We start from the raw sequence: 16,130 nt of genomic DNA on the forward strand, positions 1-16,130 counted from the left end.
GACACGTGTACTTTTTGATTCAAATGAAAAAATCTATTTAATGCTACACGGAGGCCTTTGCGTCACTTTAATTGAATAGATTATCTTCATACATAAAAAGCTGTGCATATTACATATCTGTCAGGTTTATCAATTTGAAACTTGGGAATAAAACACAAAGAGGAGACGGGAGACTCAATTCTGGTACCAGGAGGTAACGAGGAGAAGCGTTAGGTTTCAGTTCTCTGCACGTCACCCTAACGATCTCCCCCTTCACCCCCTCATTTATTTGGAAATCTACTACAGTACATAGGTGTCTCCAACCTAAAGGGTGGGGGCTGTTGAAGACACACTGAACTTGTTTGACTATGTGTGTGTATGTAAGTGTAAATTACGTACATGTGTGCAATTGTTACAAAAACATCACGTTGTGTGTTGATGGCTCCATCCACTGTTCAACCTTGCTCCTGTTTAGTCTTAACACTTATCTCTTCCCAACCACGTCCTCGGAAAGGTGGTTGCGTCCCTAAACTGCCACACGGTGCGCTAAGCATTCTTGATTATAAATGTGAGTACATGATGAATAAAAAGGATTAGAAATGTGAGTACACGATGAATAAAAAGGATCATAAATGTGAGTACATGATGATTAATATATAATGATTATGAAGCATTATATCTTGTTTAAAAGCTTAAGCGTTCTTCTTTGCAAGCATAATGAATCAATCAACCAATTTAATAATAATCGAATGTATGATAACTAAAAATAATCAATCTATCAATATCTTTTGATATTTGACAATAAAGTTGGATTCAATTCAATTCAATACAGTATCTTCAAAAATGTCTTTACAATTTGGTCAAGATGCCCCGTTTCATTTTTCACCTGATACTATGTATGCATTAACGTTCAACATGCTCAGTAAATCATGTGCATGCATGCTTCTCACACACGTCTTGAGCAAATGGTGAAGATGGAGTTACTTGGGTCCAAGTATCAAGAGTACAAAGGTTATAATGGGGTTGAGTTTAACCAGTCTCACAGAAAAAAAAACACGCATTCACTTGACAATATTTCTAGTGGAGCCAGTGCAAAGTCTGAAGTAATGTTCTGTATCTTTGGCAGGCAAATTAAAGGAGATTAAGAGGGAGGCTACATGTGACCCCCGGGTCTGTCAGAAGGCGGTGGTGTCAACGGTTGGTGTTCTGTTAAGGTAAAAGCATCACAGTTAAATCCTTTTACGTTCAGGCATCAAAATATGTTGGGTTCCTATAACAGGAGACCTGGAATTTCTAATTCAACGTTCGCAGTCTATGATAAAAATTTCGGCTCACCCCATGGGTGACACTGTACCCCAATCATCCGCCATGTTAGCCATAATGTCTGGCGAGAATTTTTCCCCATACCTCTTCTTGAAGTCAACAAATGCCGATGCATTGCGAATGAACTCCAGAGAGCCCCCGCGTTCGCCCTGCGCAAATGGGAGAATTTTGTAATGTTTGCTGATCCAAAAGATCACAAGCATGTGATCGAAGACCCGAACACAAGTTCTTTAAGTCTTCAAAGTTCATGCCGACAGGTGCTGAAAATGAATCCTTTCAGAAATTCACCTTGTTCTGCACTTCTTCAAAAAGTGTGATGTCGCACACCGCAGCTCTCTTGACTTTGAGCCAAGTAACAAGAGGTTTCATAGTTATTCCCTGCAACCCTATGATAGAACAGAAGGGTAGTCAAATGACGGACAAAATAAAATATGGCCAAAGTCTTTTTGGAGACATGAAACGATTACCTGAAGGATGACAGTGAAATAAACGACAATCAGAGCAGTGGAGACCATTAAATTCTTCTCCTTGATTTTGTTTTCATCCAGCATCATTGCCAGGCCGTAGGCAACCGCCCCTCGCGGGCCACCGTAGCTCATGATAATCTGATCGGTGACCTCCAAGGGCACCGGCCGGAATTTGTTCATGATCCACGTGAGGGAAAAAAAACTCCTGTTGAACAGCATATCGCGAGTCTTCTGCCATCACAATCATATTTAGGAAATTTCACTTTAAGCACGACTGAAAACTCACCGATGAACCGATACACAAAGATGAAGAGGAGTGTGAGGAGAACAAAGCCCGTGTTCCACACCCATAATGTCTTATCAACGGCAGAGATTCCGAGGAAAACAAAACTGATGGTTTCGGACGTGTTGGCGAGCGCCTTCATGGCAATTCGGACTGTGGTGACAGACCTTTCGTCCATGCTTGCGTCGCTGAACTTTTGGCAGCTCATGCCACGGAAGACAATTCTGTAGCGAGAAAGTGCAACAGTTTTACACAGAAGCTGGAATGAGGTCGGAACTTCACAAAATAACGCAGTGGTCTTTCAATAGCACTTACGCAAGAATGGCAGAAAGGGAGAGCATCTCAGCAGTAAGATAGGAGAGGTATGCCAACACGAAGATGAAGCTTTCCTTCATGATCTTAATGTTTTTAGTGCATCTGGTTGGAAGAGAGAGCAGCAAACCAAACACCAAGCCAACCAGGGAGCCGCCCAACGCTTCCACAAAGACCGAAACTGGAGACAAAGAGAGAATGTATATTATAAATATTATTCTAACATGTCATACGATGACGACTACTTACTTACTCCTTTGACGATCTCCACGGCGTCAATTTGGGATCCTCCCAGGGAGGCAAATGAATCAAACACATTGAAGAGCACCTAAAGTTAAGGGGAGTTCACACGGCACACATTTGCTCCGGCGCTGCACCGATGTATTTTGTTGCGATATATTTTGCACCGCAGCAAATTGTGTGGAGCGTTCACACGTACAAAGCCGCTGAGCGTGTCTGCATCGGCACAGCGTCGGTGCAGCCCCACTTGCGTTCACACGGCAGTTTCTGCAGCGGAGCAAAACGACAGAAAACAAATGAGCTGTCGTGTTGGTTCTTTTTAAAACGTATACATAACTCAAGCGACTACTGGACAGGCACGTCTTTCTCCTTCTCGGTCTCCGTGCCTTCTGCTCGATAGTGACCGCCCCCGAAAACGTAAATCAACGATGACTTCAATGACAATCAGAAAAGCAAACACGTAATGCGCCAAACAGAAAATCAAGAGAGGAAATCACAAAATAAATTATATGGGGGGCGGGGGGTTGTGAACACATAACAAAGGAACAAACTACACAAACAACTCGGAGACAGTCCAGTCTCCTACAAAAGGAAAGATGTTACCAGCCAAGTCTTGTGTCGTTATTAAACAAACACATGACGGAAGTCCGACAGAGCGCCAAAGCAACGTATTCTCGCCGTACGTAAACTCTTCACAAGCATTCGCTCTGGAGCAAATTTAACCCAGTTGCGTTCACACGTGCAAATTTACACCGGTGCTGCTTCGCTAACAAGCATTTGCTCCGGAGCAAATTTTTAAACCACCTCCCTGAGGTGGATCAAATTTGGTCCGGTGTAAGCTGTTTTCCGGGGCTACGCCGGAGCTAATTTGCATGTGTGAACGCTCTACTGGGGCAGCCCCGGCGTAGCACCGGACCAAATCTTGCCGTGTGAACACCCCTTTAGAGAGGGAGGATATTTAGTTTTTGGCTGCTGGAAGAAATCATGTGGTTAACTTGCTGCGTTATACAACACGGGACAACAGAACAAATGATCTGGCCAACAAGAACAAGGGCACGAGCATTGAAGCTCCCGCTGTCATCGGACCCAAATCTGTCGACGACCGTGTCACCTCCGCTGGCTCACTGGGGCCCTGCCCCAGTCCACTTGCGCCTCATCTCCCACAAGATTCGACAAGGGCTGGTGAAAAATGGCATGGATAAAAAAACAAAAAGACACTTTCACTGTGGGACTTTTCTTGTTTGTTGATGGATTCAACACCCTGAAAGCGAGCGCAGCTTTTGCGTCTTTTATTATTTTGCAGGACAGCGAGGAGCTCTTGTCTTTTTCTCGCGGCGATCCTCCCTCTGTCTCTGCTTCCAATCTCCCTCCTGGGTCCAGAAGCAACCCCTCTCCCCGCGGTTGCTGATTCACTTCCACGGAGGAGGCTTTGCGGCGCAGACATCCAGATCCCACGAGGTCAAGCGCCCCACGATTTCATTTGGATTACACCCGCCCCCGACATATGCCGTACCACTTCAATTGTCTGTCTCAAACCTCCTTGTGTCTTCTTTTGTGTCAGAATTATCTGCAAAGCTGGTCGAAGCAATTGAATGTCCCTGTTCTTTCTGTCGACTCCTCTCTGTCACCCAAAGCACCCTTTCCTCCGGCTCTTGAAGAATGTTTCTACGCTTACTGCTGGGCCTTGAAAAACTTCCATCTGCTTGATGAGTAAATGACGCCCGTCATCCCTGAGAGATCGTTTTTGATTTGTCGACGAAACGAAAGCATGAATCAACAAATCTGTCAGGACGGACGGCACCCGCCATGTAAAAAGTTGCAGCCGGTCGACTCGCACTGAACTTTGCTGTATTGCTTTAGCCATATATTTTTAATGTTAGGGCTGATCTACGGATTGTCGTAGGGGTGGTTGAAAGAGATGCTGGCACAGGCTGCCGAAGTCACGGGAATGACAAAGGTGTGGGGATGGATGTTGACAGGGAGACCTTGACGTTCAAAATCGTCCAAAGATTCTTGTTGATCTAGAGCTGGAAAAGATTCTCCGTGACAGGGGGTGGGAAACAAATGTTAGTTGTGATTGGGCGGCATGCCTCAGGTGGGTGTGGCTTCGATCCTCAGCCTTTGGGACCATGTCCATGTATCCTTTGAGCAAGATACCGGCACAGAGGTCGGCCGATTGCCTCGGTGTGGGACAGTCACAAAGATTCTCTAACGGCGGGGCAGGCACACACGTTAAGATGCAGCCGCCGGATAATAAATCACAAGCGAAGTCTTCCACTCGTCGGCGTTGCGCGCCTCCCCCCTCAGCCTCCCGTGGCTCCTGTCAGCCAAAGGTTCTGTGATGGCAAAATTTCTTTTTCCGTCTCCCCCCCCCCCCCCCCCCCAACCCAGCCACCGCACAAGTGTTTGAAAGCTGCCACATTTCCGAACAGCGTCGGCTTAAAGGCGAACACGGGCAAAGTGACAACCCGAAAGAGGCGGCGTGAGCGCCACAGTTGACATATTCCCCATCCTTTCAGCGTGTCATCTCACTTTCTCTGGACACCTGATGGATTGTGGCAGCCTATATTGGCTCTTTCATATGAAAGAGAATTTGCCCATAAAATGTTAATGAGCTGGAATTTCTTGCCGCGCTTTTATTACAGGCCGCCAGTTTTTGAACATTATTCAAAGCAACGCGCGCAAAATCCACTGTTTGCCATCAATTAATCATACCGAGTTGTCACTGAAGTCGCGCGCGTTCTTTAATCAAGCCCGTCGCCGGCTTCTTGAGAAGCATTTCTTTCCGATCACAACAATTACAAACTTGAAGGCGATTATTTTATTACATTTATTTGTTTCTGTTGTGCCAGAGGCAGAGGGAGATGCCCCGGGGCCAATGTGTGGGGAGGGGAGGGGGCAGTGTGTTTGAAAAGACAGGCTAAAGGCTGCGCAGACACCACAAACACAACCAATGTCTCCCCCCCCCCCCCCCCCCCCGCGCCTGCTCAAAAGTTTTCATCCGCAAGCTTAACTCTGCCATGGTTTGATGCGGAAATCATTCAAAATCGATTGACCTTCCTGTGTGGAGTTTGCTGATTCTCCTTGGAACTGGGTGGGTTTTCTCCGGGTGTTCCCATTTCCTCCCACATTGCAAAAACGTGCATGGTAGGTTGATTGGGCACTCAAATTGTCCCCGGGTGTGATTGTGTGCCCTGCGATTGGCTGATTCAGGGTCAACTTCGCCTGCTGCTGGAAAGCAGCTTAGATAAGCTCCAGCACACCCACGACCCCTACCGAGGATAAGCGGCTCGGTTAATGCAAAATTCCAATTCAATTTCCTGAGACTTTTTTGTGCATCTTTTTACCATCGATTTGTCTCCCAATTTTAGCTCTATTTGGAGAACTGGTGTTGGGGGTGATTTATTTCTACATTGCCAGGCCCCCTTTTTAAAAAATACGAAAATTAAATGATTGACAGCCGCTGAATCCCTTGTCAAATGGTGAAACTGGGATCGGAGACTTGCTTTCTTTTTCCATTTTATTTATTTATTTATTTTACTTTTTTATTTGTAGCTTTCCGGGCACATTTTTGAAGTGACTTTTGGGGAGTTTTAGGAGGGTTGAGATAATACGTGACTCATTTGTTCTGGAGACTGCTAATAAACAAGTTCCAAGTCAGAGCAAACTTTTATTGCCTCTATTTACGACTGTTGCGTAGCACATTGGCAGCCAGGGAAGAACAGCCAGCGCCCCTCAATAAGTGATAGGCACGGGAAGACGCAACAGTCTGGAAGAATTTCAGGGTCCGTCTAATTAGTTCCCATCAAAAATGTAATTCCTTTTTTTTTTTTTTTTTTTTTTTCCGGGAATAATGCCACCGGGGCTGAATAGCCCAAAGCGAACATACCTGGCCGAGGACAAAATATATATAAAATAATGAATGAAAATCTTGTAACCCGGAGCTATAAGTACATTTATATGCTTGACACGAACACGCCATCAATGCCGACTCCCGCTTCTAATTGAATCCCTCCGACGTATGTGTAATTTTGCCATTAATATGAATGCCGGCCGCGCTTAATATTTCACGCTTCTCGTAGATATTGTGAGTGTGTCATACATCCTTCAAGGGCATATTAATTAATAAACTTTTTTTTTCCCAGATACTTTTTGGAGAGTTAATAAGCAGGTAAGGAGGATGATATAGTGCGCTGGAACGTAGTTTGTCTGACACCTCATTAACACACACACACACATGAGTCATCTTTTTTTAATATATGACAATGTTGGGGGGGCTTTATATTACTTTTCAAATTAAGACACAATGTGTACGACTAGTTACTGCCGTTTTAGTTTTGATTTACTGTCATATAAAATCAATGGTGCCCTTATAATGATTGGCATATACTTTCGTCCAATCACTGAATGCAAGTCATCAGCCAATTTTGAATTATTCAAAACATTAGTAATACAATCTTAGAAAAATGGCAGAAATGTTTTAAAGCATTCAGAGCCACAACAGCCTTTTTTCCATGCCCAAAATTAAAAGTAATCATAATTCAGCTTCAGAGAGCAGGTGAGCTGTGATTGGTCATTACCTGAGCAACTGTGATGTCATTTTCAGTGACAAAATGACATCACAGTTGCAGAAAAAATATAGAAATCAATGAATGAAACATGATTTAAAACACAAGAACGAAAAAACATCAAATATTTTCTTGTGATGTTTTGGCCACTAAACCCACTGTCATATTTTCACAAAAACTCCAAAATAACTTACTAATAGGACTGAATAGGACGACCAAATAATTTCATACTAATTGTAGAAATTTTGTTATACTTTTAAGGAATTAATTGTACTAATCATTGAACTTTTTTCCATTTATTTAAAAAAATATTTTAAATGAATTTTGAATAATCCAAAATGTGTAATTTATATATGGAACAAGTTTTTTACTGAAATATCTAAACATATTTCTATTTTTAAAAAATCAACACATTTTAGAATGGACACCACATCATGCCTTCTTGCCCTTCCTTCCTTTTTTTTTGTTGTTGTCATTTTTAAGAGATATTAGTGAGAGAGCATTTTGATCAGTAATCCCTGACACGACTGTAGTTACTGTAATTACTATTATAAGACTGCTGCTCAATGATGAGCCAATTAAGCACACAGCATTAATTCCTAGCTTGTTCAGTCATGTGGCCAGTCCGTTTGGATTTGTCTCCTGATGTTTGAGCACCCCCACCACCACCACCTTAACAAGGCTGCCTTGCTCTTGTTTCTGACATTGCAAGAACACACACACACACACACGCGGGCACACCCAATCCACAGATTGAGGGAGCGAGAGATCTAAAAAGCCCCCTCGCAAGTGCCATTTGTCTGCAGGTTAACAGAAAGACTGGATATAGGGCGGGCGTGAATAATTCAGGCTCCCACAACACATGCACTTTTGCTTTTCAAGCATGAGTTATAATTTAATTAGCAACTTCTGGTGCCTCTGCTGGCCTATTTAAATATTAAAATCTTCCGCCGATCACATTGGATTAGCCGGCGCCGTGAAATTCCCTGAGATGTCAGTTGTTGTCACAGCCACCGACTCCCCCCCGCCCCCCTGCAATCACTTTGACTTCTCCCCGTCTTATCACTCTCGTCGCCGTTTGTTGTCGTCGTCGCAGTCGACTAGTCCATTAGAGACAAAAGGGACACGTGAGTTGCGGACCTTTGGGGGGAGGCCTTAATGCAGGGCCGTCGAATGTTAACATGCGTTGGACCGGATGTGATTGCATAAAAAGCTGAAGAGGCGACGCTCATTACGAGGAGTGTTTGGTTTCTCACCTTTATTTATATTTCAACAACAAGGTTTTCTTTATTGCCTCTTTATTTTTATTTTTTATTTTATATATTTTTTAAATCGCTTGCTGGGTGTAAAGGACTCGTGGTGCTTTTTCATGACAACGCGTAATGCAAAACGCCATAGACAAGCTAAAATATAGCATCGGTGTTGCTATGTTATAACCCTTTAAACATTGGCAGTTTGAACACAAAAGTTTGAACCAGACATGTCGACAGATAATGTAACCTCGCTTACAGGCATGTATTCTTTATCCTCTGCATACTTTTTTTATTTTGCTTTGTTTGATTACGAACGTGCTGACGGAACAAATTTAACTTGTTAAATGTAGCTACCATTGTATATTAATGATATGCAAAATATGATATCTCCATTTTTACATAAATATACAAAAAAATCATGAAAATTGCAAAATGTATACTAATTACAACTTTTAAAAAGTGAGATGAAAAAAATCATGATAAATAAATTTGAAATAATGGTTTGGATCAGAGTTGTATTAATAGCAACTCTTAACTCTAAACCATAAAATATACCACAAAATATGATCCTAAAACATTTGAATATCATTTCAAAGTCACCTTGAACATCACCATTAAAACACAATGTCCTAGAGATTATTTGGTTTTGAAGAATGTATATAGACATGCAGCAAAGACGCTCTGTAATTTATCCTAACAAGGCTAAATTTAGCTCCTCCCTGACATACAAAGATACTAGTCTCTCCGTCTTATTTCGGTCCTTGGCGCCATGTTTTCAAAAGAACAGCAAATATGCAAAAAGGTGAATGCCTGCAAATCGCTGGCAGATAAGTTCCACCAGGAAAAAATATATAAGAATTTGGGAGCAGCAAACTGTTATTAGCGGGAGTTTGCTGCACATCATTCTAAGATCGTGATCCCGTGATGAAGTTGTGAAGTTCCACTTCATCAAAATGAAAATTTCTCCTGACATTTATAAAATCCTCATTCACCTTGCAACGTTAACTCACTTTGACCTTTAGCCTCACCATCCTTTCTGTCGGTACATGCCAATGCTAAGTTATTTATAAAATGTCTAGATTTTCTGTCTCATCTCTTCCATGTGAGGCGATGTAAAGAGTCCAAAATGCCTAGGAGAAGGTGTCGCTACATGCGACAATGTTTACAGCGATGTGACATTATTAAGGCATGCGCTGAGTCCCGCATGTGCTCAACGCTTAAATATTAAAGCCGACAGCAAGTCAAACACGTCTTAGGAGGTCTGAGTAATGAGTGAGGAACAATGACCTGCTCTGAAAAAGAATGTGAAAAAGAAAAAACTTGCGTTCGCCTGCAAAGACAAGTCAAGATATTTGTGGCTTGTAACCAAAATATCACTCTCGGCTTGTAAATATTTCTCATGCAAGTTTGAGGCCAAAGAGAGCCAGTCAAATCCAGGGAATCTGGTTGACCACCGACGTTAGCCGCTAGCAATGGCTGCCTACCGGCTAGCTGCTATTGTTATTTATTAGCATCAAAGGTAGTTAGTTAGATTTTTAAAAAATATTCTACAAGTTATAGTGTGTCAAGTGGTGTACGTGTATTTTACTGTTCCAACCAATTAACAATTCAAATTTTTACAAACGTTCAGTTCTTACTCATAACCTAACTTACCATCTTAAGTTATTTGTTTTTTTTTCTGTTTGTTTTTTTAGGGGCTGAGGGAATCATTTATAAAGCATTCATTGGGTCCTTAAAAAAAAAAATCACACAAATCTATTAGCCACCAGCACTGCCACTAACCACTCGATGAGCTAGCTATAATTGCTACTTATTGCTAATGAATTGCCAATGTATGGGTTAACTTATTTTTACATTTATGAGACGATTGCATCCCAAACTTGTAGTAGTGAGGATCTCTCCACAAAAGATGATTTGATACGGTTTCTCGAAGCGTGAACTCTTGAGCACTGTAACTGTGCCATTTGCTTCTTCGATATATTGCGCCAATAAAATACGATTCAATACATATCTCGATATATTTCAAGAGGAACGATTCGATTTGGCTCGATTAAATGCGCTCGCATCCTTTCAATCAAAAACCGATTTTCCGGTCACAACGTTTTTTGTTGCACCCTAACTAACTTCTCCAAAGCCTTACGGATTCATTCATGTTTAATTATTACTTATCGGGAAAACTGTTTTTCAAATTTGGGGGGTAAAAAAATCGCCTTTCCAAATACATTTTCTCACAAAAACGCTATAATTTGCCCCGTGGCGATAAATAAAGCTTTCGGCTTCGGAATATTTTGTCTTTAATTTTAAAGCGATTTCGGTGTTCGGGCTAATTATTTTTTTTACACTTCTCCATTAAGACCCCACTCACATTTACCATCTTGTCTCTGTCTACGGATAATGAGCTCATCCTCAAGATAACAGTTGAAATACGTCAAAAGCAGCGTCGGGTCGCCGCGACGATTAATACGGCTTCTGAGGCGTATGCGCCCGGCCGGCTTCAATTATTAACCCCGCGTTCCGTTTTTGAAAAATGCTGGGTGGGCGTGAGATTTAAAGGGAGCTAATGTTTCACCATCAAACCATTTCAGGCTAATCTCGCCAGCTCAACGTGTGATGAAAACGCTCTCGCTCATCATCTGGGGCCGAGTGACGGCGGGTCTTGAGGGGGTCTCGGAGCGTCTCCTTGTGACTGGCCATTGCTTTTAAGCGGCTGTTGCATTTGTCATGCCTGAGCGGTCGCCGGGAATGTCTCGATTAAAGGCCTATTCAAAATGGTGGCGACACGGGGGGCCTGAAAAATTCATTCGCTATTGCAACGCTACACCACAGAGTGAGTGTTAATTAAGGAAGGAAGCTATAGTGTATGCTGCACATGGGACGGTAAGGGTTGCGGCGGGGGTTGCTTTCAAGCCGGCTTCGTGGCGGAAGATGACTTAAAGGAGAATGACATTGGGGTTTGCCCACGCGTCCCACCAGACGGCCATGTGTTGGGTTTTATTTTGGGACAAGCTTTTAGCTCTGAAAAAGCAAATCTCCGTTTGGCAAGTTGGCGGTAGCATACTTTATGACTATTCGATTGTTCAAATGACAATACTAGATTGAAATTGTAATATTGTATATCTTTTTAAATCACACACAATAGGGCTTGTAATGGATTTCTGGTTCTGGTTCTTGCATTATGTATTTATTTGCACTATAAAGCCCACCATTTGTTAATTTATTCATTTGGATTTATTTTGGTGCCAATAATTTGTCTTTATTTCTCTCTCTCTCTCTCCCTGGAACGCATTAAAAATAACAAAAACTTTTGTCTCATTAAAGTCACGCCTGTTCCACGCGGTCCTCCGTGCCAGCTCGCCATTTATTGCACTGCCCCCAACATCGGTGCTCAACCACAGCTGCAACTTGTGCGTGTTCACTCGCAGGTGTAAGCGCCCGCAGATATCCATCCTTAACAGTCTGCTCGGCACGCAAACCGCCAAAAGAATCAAAGCGACACCTCTCTCCTTTGATATGCCATCAGAGCCGGCGGGAAAGGGGCTGCTGGGTTGATTTTCTTGAGACGACAGCGACACGTTTAAGTGCCCAAAAATCTAAAAATGTCATCAGCGAGCAGCGAGGCGTAACTACCGCTAGCATTATACCGACTCTACCTTTAAATAATTCAAAGCCACTTTTGAAATGCCAGAGTGTTGTGGATCAACTACACCTATGGAGGGGTCAGGACGGCTGCCATTTTTAATATATTCATAAAAATCGGTGCAGCTGCGGCTGATAATTAGGAATCTGCATTTCCGCGGGCAACGCGCATTGCTAAGTTTGCACCTTGTATTAAAAGCATAATTCTACGACAAAGCCAGTTTAAGGGAGAAAACCTAATGTTATATTAAAGCTGAGTTAATCAATGCGAGACGAGATACATTATTATGCAGCGCAAACGCTTTAATGTGCAAAAAAGACACAAGAGCAGATTATTATTAGTAGTAGTATGACGACAGGTTAATAAAACTTTGGCTTTCTTAATTTTTCATTCGGGTGAGTGTGTGTGTGTTAATGTTTAATGAGCCCTTTATGCTCCAGATATTCCAACAAAAAGGTTAATAAGCCCTAAGATGGAGGAGTGGGTATATGATAATCGACTCGCAAAAAAAAAAAAAAGAGAGAAATTACATTAAAGAAGGCAAAGGAGCACTGTGGGGAGAAAAGAAGATACTTAAAATGCAGAATAATAGTGCCATAAATATATGGAATTGTTTTATTTAATTTTTCGGATTCAAAAGAAAAAGGTTATTATGAATTCTTAGTGGTGCGAAATTAAAGTAAAGAATGTAGATTTTTCTTTTAATTCATTATTATTTGCCCCCAAAATAAAATAAAAGTTGTCTCTTGTTCAGGCTGAGGGTTGTGAAGAAATGGGGACCAGCGTGAGAATAGTTTTGGACTTGTCATGATAGTTTATTTTATTTTGACTTTTGTTATTAAAATTCACTGAGTTTTAATTGGTTTTTAAAGTGAGTTTATTATTTTTTTATCGGGTTTTTTTAAAAAAAATTTGAATATGCTTAGTTTTTTTTCTTTTACTTTTAGTGTTAGCTTTAGGATTTTTTTCAATATGTCTACAGCAATATCAAAATAAGTCAATATAAAACAAACATTAATTTTCGTGATCAGCATAATTAGTTGTAGTTAGTTCTATAAGTGCAGGATTTGTTTGTTGGTTTTCGTTTAAATGATGTATTTTGTTAGTTTTTGTAAACTATGATAACCTTGATGGAGACCCACTCTGACTCTCCAAACATGGTCAGAGAGAAAGTCTTCGATCCAGCAACAGGTGGGTGAGGAAGTACAGTGTCCAGTAATTTCATTGTCAGTCAATCCGGGAGTAAAGAGCAGCCTAGCAGAGTGCTCATGCTGTTCCACTTGGGAGATGGCATTGTGGAGTCCCGTGACAGTGGTGGCCTCTGTGTTAACTGTATGAAAAGTGATATGGGTCCAACATGGGTGGGAGACAGCACATGATGTCACACTGGACCCGTTTCTCGATACACTCCATGATGATCGGTGTCGGAGGAACTAGTTGCTAGTCATTGAGGCTGTTGCTCAGAGTCTTATTGAACAGCTGTAGCCACTTCAGGCAAGGTGGGATGAGTGACTCGGACATCGAGTTAGTTTATCTTGGGTGTACGTTTGGTTCAGTTTGGTTGAGGTAGAGTCACTGGTTTAGGTTTAGTTTAGCTCAGTACTTAGTCAACCAAGACCCCCCCTTCCCCTGTTCATGAATTTCATTGGACAGTGACAATATGGCTCTGACACTCTACTTCAGCGTGAAAGTTGTGTGTTACTCGACAGCAAAGTTGAGAATAAAAAAATGGAATTGCACCGCATGACGTAAATCTCAGACAGACTAGCTGAAATCTACGCAATGCGACCGAGAACTGCGCCAAGTTGTCGGCGTTAAACTTTGATGCCTCTTTGCGAGCGGAGCAGTAAGAGTAACAATTGCGCAGCGTAGCAGTAATAGGCACAGCAGAAGGAAGCGGGGAATAAGGGGTTGGAAAAAGGAGACGAGAAGAGGGGGGTTCGACCGTTATAAGATAGCGGGGAGAAAGGTTATCCATGATTTAACGGCGATGAGATGAGCTGTGCCGGTTCATGCTACTGTGTTTCTAGTCAGCGCTTGGGCCTTTCAGGTCGTTTCATCATGGTGCTCCTAATGAGGCCCGGGCCGACTCCCCAATGTACATTGGTGGATAGTGAGGGCGGGTGCGCCAGTAACAACAGGTCCTGGAGTAAGTGAGGTTGGGCTTGATAGTGGGGGGAGGTAAGAAGTGGTGGTTGTCGCTTCAGGGCAAGCCACTTTGTCCTGAGGCTGTGTGAAAAGGTCACTGCCCCTGAAGACTCACCACAGGCAGGCGCTGTAGGGTGTCTGCAGGGGGGTCGATGGGGGTGACTTGTTTTGGTTCAAACAGGAAGTGGCAGGTTAATGGGAGCGTGTCTGTCAAAATGGGTTTTGAAAAACCAAATCGCAACAAACGCTAACTCTGCTCACCAGTTTCCTTGCAAAGGTTACTTTTGGGATTATCAAATGTATTGAGCCACTTAGCGCTAGCTTTTATTTGCCTTCTCATTAGCTAGCTGTCCTGTTACCTACGTAGCCATGCATCTTTCTGCCGCATCAAGTTCCCTGGTTGGTTAGCTACAATAGCTACGCATCTCTTTAGGTAGCCGCTGGTATCCAGCGAACCCTGTTGCTCTCTCTCGATGGTTATCTGTTCATATCTCCATTTAGCTAACATTGAATGGTCTAGCTATCTTTCTTGTGGCCTATGTAGGCATTTCCGGCAGACTTTGAAGCTATCTAGAGATAATTTGACTGCAGTTAGTGACCTAGGTGCCCTTTAAAGTATTTGTGTCTATAGTTAGCCCTCCTTCAATGAAGCCATTTTCTTCTCTCTGACTAGCTTTCTACTTCACTCTCTGGCTAACTGTCTGGTTGTCTCTCAGACTAGCCAATGATTTATCTTTCTAGCTAGCTGTACTGCTATCTATCCTAGTCATGTATTTTTGTTAGGAAAAAAAGAAAGATTTAACTTTGGACGGAAGGGAGTACTTACATAGTCCATCATGGCCACGAAGCCAGGTCACAGACGTGTCAGTTCATGGAAACACCGCTCGTTAAAATGTCTACGTTTCTGTTGGTTTATGGATGTTGGTGCTGGTACCAAGAGAATGCTTTGTCTGAGGTGTTGACCCAATGGGATCCAGGGGTGCGGCATGTTCATGAAGATGGGAGTCTGTTTCTGATATGTTACTTGTAATTTGCATATACAATCAATAAAAGGGCCAGCAGAAGTTGCAGAGGTCGGGTGACAGTGGGGAGCGCACACCGAGTGGCTTCATGGAGAACTGCACCTCCTGCCGGCAGTGAAAGTCGATCTGTTCCTGTGTTTGGGCCTTTGTCAACTGTCCGAGTGAAAATCTCTTGACAATTTTTTAGATGAAATTTCTACCGCTTTTCTTTCTACTGCTACCCAGGTGCTGAACTAGCTGCATGCACCATAGTTACCTACCTATTTTCTTGTTATCTATTTACACCTCTCGATGGCTATCTATTTTTTGTCTTTCAAACTCGTCATTTGTCTCCTCAGCTAGCGAGTACTCTTTCGCTGGCTATGTCGTTTTTGGGGAAGGGGGCCATAGTTATAATTAAACATTTCGTGCACTCCGCTTACGCCTTAGATCTCAGTCAAATCTATCCGAGAGACACAGTCAAACTGGTCCCCCTAATGAGGGATGGCTCCAGGGGATATGAAAGGCAAAGAGCGCTCAGAGTGGGTGGCAAGAGGGTGGGGCAAGGGGCCTGCTGGTGGGGCGACCTGTCTATTGGCCTTTGTGCAGAGTTAATGATGCCGCTAATATGTTCTTTTAAAAAGAGCACACAGTGATTCATGGCTTTCATTAGCACCCGTGTGCCAGTGTAGGCGTCGCGGCCTCGCTTTCTCTTCTGTGACGCCTATCCACCCCCTGTCCAGCCCACCCCACTTTTTTTTAATGAGGGCTTGGAGATGAGGTGGCACACTTGACCCTTAATCATACAAGGAGGCTGTGGGGGTGAGTCCAGAGGTTTTTCGGGGGAGACGGAGGAGGAATTTGGATTGTTCGTTATCATTCCAGTTGGCCTGTGGCTGGGTAGGAAAGGTTTGGGTCG

At 42.9% G+C, this 16,130-nt stretch overlaps 1 pseudogene; it reads right to left on the bottom strand.

Moving 5' to 3' along the window:
• Positions 1-1,310: 1,310 nt before the first annotated feature.
• On the bottom strand, positions 1,311-4,741 carry LOC147199882 (sodium/hydrogen exchanger 3-like; annotated as a pseudogene).
• Positions 4,742-16,130: the final 11,389 nt, after the last annotated feature.

This window comes from Hippocampus guttulatus, chromosome 9 (genome assembly GCF_054856545.1).
Source record: "Hippocampus guttulatus isolate MCC_2025c chromosome 9, RoL_Hgut_1.0, whole genome shotgun sequence".
NCBI classification, from domain to species: domain Eukaryota; kingdom Metazoa; phylum Chordata; class Actinopteri; order Syngnathiformes; family Syngnathidae; genus Hippocampus; species Hippocampus guttulatus.